Source organism: Nerophis lumbriciformis, linkage group LG19, assembly GCF_033978685.3.
Source record: "Nerophis lumbriciformis linkage group LG19, RoL_Nlum_v2.1, whole genome shotgun sequence".
Classification (NCBI taxonomy): domain Eukaryota; kingdom Metazoa; phylum Chordata; class Actinopteri; order Syngnathiformes; family Syngnathidae; genus Nerophis; species Nerophis lumbriciformis.
In genome coordinates this window covers 11,946,299-11,952,222 of record NC_084566.2, presented here as the reverse complement: position 1 = coordinate 11,952,222, position 5,924 = coordinate 11,946,299, and the positions used below count along the sequence as shown (strand labels likewise).

At 38.1% G+C, this 5,924-nt stretch overlaps 1 long non-coding RNA gene across 1 annotated transcript; it reads left to right on the top strand.

Annotated features, from left to right (window-relative positions):
• The first annotated feature begins 479 nt into the window (after nt 1-479).
• LOC133618830 (uncharacterized) lies at nt 480-5,700 on the top strand. Its single transcript, XR_009817351.2, has 2 exons — nt 480-1,107; nt 5,042-5,700. It is a non-coding gene; the product is annotated as an uncharacterized lncRNA (long non-coding RNA).
• The last annotated feature ends 224 nt before the right edge of the window (nt 5,701-5,924 follow it).

Below are 5,924 nucleotides of genomic sequence, written 5' to 3'. Positions count from 1 at the left end.
ACTTTTGTGAAACAGTACTGTTAATTGTTGAGAGAAAAGTCTGATACTTTTGTGAAACTACCAGATTATTTGCTCTCTCGGCTATTGGTGCAATCTTCAATTCATATTCAAATCTGTACTTACACTCGTGGCAAAAGCACCCCCTTGTGACAGGTTGTACATTGTTTACATGTATGGAGTTCTAACATGTCATACAAGGAGAGATGTATTTATTTGAAAATTGTAGTGTTGTTTTAATCGACACAATGTTTTAATTGTTTTAAAGTAATGTGTCAGAATTGGCTGGCTTTACCAGCATGTTCAGTCTCTTAGTTAACAGGCGCTTACTTGTTTAATAGTGTGAGGCACTTAATGTCTTTTTTAGGTGCAAGGAATTAACACATAAAAATTGTGTAATATTCTTAGGAAATACAATCTCCGAGCGGTCCCTGAAGTATACACGAATATGATTGGCCCAAGAAAGGAGGTTGTCAGAAAAATTGTATTTAAATTATCAAAAAACTTTCCGTTCTGAGTTCTCAATGAACAGACAAGAAGCGGTCTTTGTTGCACCAAGCCAAACGCTTGGAAGATTCCGCTGTGGACGATGGAATGAGACGGGAGGGGTCATCCATTGTCTTGCAAACCTGCCCAAGCTGAATCCAGGACGAACCCAAACCTGAGGGATCTTCTTCTTTTGTCTTCAATGTGACCGACAACAATGACTATTTACATACTCCCCATTCCTGCTGAGACATGTGTTGTTGCGTAAACATTGAAATCTCTAAATAAAAGAGGAGACGGAAACCTTCTTCGTCAGAGCGTGGTGCAGGACTGTGCAGAGAGTACAGTGACCATGTCTTTCCTCAATTGAGTCCAAATTTAATTCTGTCTCTGTTTGATTCCTTGCCTTTTGTCTTGTGTAACAGATGTCCTGTATTTGAACCTGACATCTAATTGGTCCTTCGAGCCGGATTCCAACACGTCTGACGATTCCAGCATGAGTGAGTGAAACCAGAGGACCATGGCAACCAAATCCTGATTGAGGAACTGCTTTTTCTTCATTTCGGGCTGGAATTGAAAGACTGACGGAAAATCCGAGGACAACAGGAAGGAAGGCAGAGAGCAGTGAGTACGTTTTAAATTGACGAAGAAAGAAACGACTGAGAGAAAGCGTGTGACTGAGGGTTACGACGCATAGACAAACCCTGTAAATCCTAGGCTCTAACAGGTAAAAAGGCCAAATTAGAGGGACGTCGGAGTCCAACGTCCGTGAGTATTAAAATTTTAAATAAAAACTGAATTAAGATAAAAACTGAAGAGGCCAAAAGACTGCAGGTAAACGGAACCGCGAAAACTGGAATCCGTAATATCCATAAACAAACATACTAGGGGGTGTCGGAGCCCACAATAATTTGAAATATCCGTGAACCATTATCCTGGGGACGTCGGAGTCCAACAGACCTAAAATGGTCTATTCAGAATAAAAAACTGAATTTTGTCCGTGAAAAAACAATAACCTGGAGGGCGACGGAGTCCGCATGTAATATACATTGAAATTTCCGTAGATCAATATACTGAAAGGTGTGAATGTGAGAGTGTGTGGGAGTAATCGCCATTAGGCTATCACTCCATATGAAAGTTGTGAGAAGTAAATAGTGGGTTATTGTGGATGCTCTAGGCAAGACACCTCCACTGGGGAACCATCTCCAGTAGAAGCGACGTGTACCACAATAATAAATTAAACCACTATCTTACAACAAAAACAAAAGTAATCCTTATAAGTTTCGGCTCTGTATGGGGCGACGGATTACTCCAAATTCTCAAAATGGAAAGAGGGACACAAAGAAACGCAGATCTAATATGGTCTATTACAATCTATTTAAACCAAAATAGAAGACAACAACCACAACGTCAGCGGTTAGACCCTACTGCATGTTGGCGTTGAAGCAGAGAAGGACATTTTGCAAGAAACTGTCCTGGGAAAAAAAAAAATCAAAGTAACTCAGCATGACTGTTAAAAGACGACACCAATTAGTCATGTTGTCAGCGTATGCCATTGGTGGTAAGATCGCTGCAAATGTGTTTGTTTGTTTGTTTGTTAGTGTGTGTTTAAGTGTGTATCTTTCCAGGTACAAATTGTGTAAAAACCCTGGAGGTTCAAATAAAAATAAAAATAGGTTAAAAGAAAAAGCAAATAGGAGAAAAATCTCAAAGTGCTAAAATGAGATAAAAGTAAAAATAGATGAAGAAATAGGGAAAAATCAATAATAAGAATTAATGCAAAATGAAATAAACTAATGCGAAAGAGAGATAATGGGGGTATTGAAATAAGAGATGAAGAAAAGGTAGACTGAAGATATACATGTATGTTTGGATATATAAAGAGCGCTTTTATATATACAAATATATATATGTATAAGTAAATAATGGAATAAATAAAAACCTAGATTAATAACTATAATACGAGTTGAGATGTATAGTATGATAAAATGATAAAGTGGGTTACATGTTTATTAGCTGAGGAAAGAAGAAAAAAAAAACAGAAAAAAAAAAAAGGAGAGAAGCTCAAGTGTTGCTGACCTTTGCCCTAAGAAGTAAGTAGATTATGTTTTAGACATTTGCAACACCATACATCTGAGTGTTGAGCTAAGATAAGATAAGGACATAACATAAAATAAATGAGGTATGGCAATCAGGAAAACTATCAGCTAGCGATAGACAACTGATTGCTTTAAATATTATTGAATAATAATTGCAAATAAAAATATAAACAATGGGAAGAATGTAAATTCAGAGTTTAAAAGTATAGATTAAGTAGCATATAGACAGTTAAGTGAGTTTAAAACATTACTTAAAAAATGCATAAAGTAATATGTATAACAAGCATTGTCCTGAGGTTCCATGCAGATCTAAACAAAGGCAAAATAATGCACCTTGGATGATAAACAGTTTGAAAAATGCATGTAAAAAGAAAAATAGACTTTGTAAGGCGTTTATCAAATCAAGAACAGAGAATGCTGAAAAACGCTGTAAGAACTACAAAAACAAGTTGACCAATATATTGAGACAAGCAATGAAAGGAATAAAAAGAAATTATGAGGATGATGTTGAACAAAAAAGACATCTATGTATGTCCAGACAATAAACCAATCTTACAAAGAAAAATCGGTATAAGTGAGCAGCAATATTGAGCCAAGGTTGAACTCATGGCTCAACAGGAGGGATATGAATGCCCTTATACAGAAGTACTATACTTCCTATAGTTTAATTCTTATAAAAAAAATTGTATAAAACATCTATGCAATTAACTAAATAAGAGTGAAGGAAAACATTATTGTCTGGTCATAGTAGATGCATTTTCAAGGTAGTTAGAAATATTTCCTAAAGGAAAAGCAGATGTGCTGACAGTAACAAAAGCATTATGCAAATATTTAGTAAAAATGTACATTAACATTACAAGTACAACAGGACTAACACCGTTTGAAAGATAGTGGAAAGACCAACCTGGGTACACTTAGTACATTGTAAAAAGGTCATTTCTGTTGAATCATCCAATAAGGAAAGGGAAGCAAAGTCTGGTAATAGTGTGGACGCACACGATGACTAGAGTTGAGCCAAACCACTGACCTTGGTAGAGGAGTGAATCAGCAGAAATGACACCCCAATGGCTCAGACGGTCCATAAACATATGGGTTAACGATATTGGTACTGGTCGGCCCTGCCCCCCTAATATGGTTCACTTGGGAATCTGAGGAAAATGTAGAACTCAGGAAACAAAATGATACTGCACCCATAGTAAACCCAAACCACTGGCATAATCAAGAAGTAAAATACACTCACAGGGGAGGTCGTATTAGAAGACGGGCAATGGGAGGATTCGGAGTAACCCCATTAGTGAAAAAAAAATGCCAGAAAACCCATGCCAGAAAAACAGTAATGGGAAAAAGTATTTGGGATTGTATTTAAAAAGGTCATATAATGGAAAAAAAGTATTTGGAATTGTATTTGTGTTATCAAAGGGACATGTTAACTAGCACACTACAAATTCCACTGTGACAAAGTTGTAAGCATACCATTTGATGGTGTGTCAAAGTTTGATAATAATTGGTTCCTGTTTTGGTAATTAATTTGTTCCTTATGGCGGAGCAAGTGGGAAAGGCTACAAAAACTGATTGTGTTGTATGTATAAGCCCAGACAATTACTCAAGATGAGTCAAAAAAAAGTTGAATTGAAGTAATGAGCAAAACAAAATTGACCCTGTAGCTAAAGAGACAAAACAGAAACCAATATTTGATAAATATGTGAAAAAAGCTAATTATACCTGCATTAACATGCAAGGCTCTGTACAACAGTTAGGAAACGTATCATCAGATAACTGCATACACATAGTAAAAGTATCAATATTTGTACAAGAATTGTTAACACGCCTGAACAGTTTGACATCTGAACATTGGAAAATAATTAGACATGATGTAAACTGGCAAAGTGTTGTAGATCCAACTTATATTGATGGGTGTCCAAGAGGTGTATCTGACGACTATAAATTGGTAAATCAAGTTGCAGCTGAATTTGAATCATCCGTCTACTGGTGGTGTACGATTAACAAGAATGTTGACAGAATAAACTATGTCCACTACAACGTACAGAGATTGGGAAATTGGACACAGGCCGGACTTGAAGCAGTCGCTGATCAACTCGCCGCCACCTCCCTTATGGCCTTTCAAAACCGTATGGCGCTGGACATGTTGTTAGCGGAAAGAGGGGGTGTGTGCGCAATATTTGGTGAACAGTGTTGCACGTTCATACCAAACAACACTGATGCAGAAGGTAGCCTGACCAAAGCACTGGAAGGCCTTCGCACCCTCAACGGTAAAATGAAAGAGCACTCAGGCATAGATACATCTATGTGGGATGGGTGGATGGACGGTTTCGGCAAATACAAGTCTTTGGTATCATCAATTCTAGTATCTATGGCCGTGTTTGTAGCAATACTGACGTTGTGTGGATGTTGTTGTATTCCATGTCTGCGTTCTCTGCTTAACCGTCTGATTACCACAGCGATTAGCCCAGCAGATGATAAAGCTGTTCAGATGCACCTCCTGGCGGACGATAAGGAAGATGAATCTGATGATGGGGATACCTACCTGGATGGTGTTCCTGATCTGTTTCCAGACCCGAGTAACGATGAGAAAAAAAATTGATGTTGAACTCTGAGTGTGAACATAACTTGGCCCTAGGGAAATGAACCATTAACTGAAAATCGCAAGAAGAAGTTATTGGGGATAAGAAGATTCTGGGGAAGTTGTTTGATAAACAGGAGGGAAATGTCAGAAAAATTGTATTTAAATTATCAAAAAACTTTCCGTTCTGAGTTCTCAATGAACAGACAAGAAGCGGTCTTTGTTGCACCAAGCCAAACGCTTGGAAGATTCCGCTGTGGACGATGGAATGAGACGGGAGGGGTCATCCATTGTCTTGCAAACCTGCCCAAGCTGAATCCAGGACGAACCCAAACCTGAGGGATCTTCTTCTTTTGTCTTCAATGTAACCGACAACAATGACTATTTACATACTCCCCATTCCTGCTGAGACATGTGTTGTTGCGTAAACATTGAAATCTCTAAATAAAAGAGGAGACGGAAACCTTCTTCGTCAGAGCGTGGTGCAGGACTGTGCAGAGAGTACAGTGACCATGTCTTTCCTCAATTGAGTCCAAATTGAATTCTGTCTCTGTTTGATTCCTTGCCTTTTGTCTTGTGTAACAGATGTCCAGTATTTGAACCTGACAGAGGTACTTCCTGTTTAAGCGTTGCCGGACATGTGATGTGTTATTCCCACGAGTCGTGAATAAAAGTACAGTTAGCAACACGTCGTGTGTTGGCTCAACTTATTTCCCCAACACGGAACAAGACATGGTGTCAGAATAAAAGGAAATAAGAAT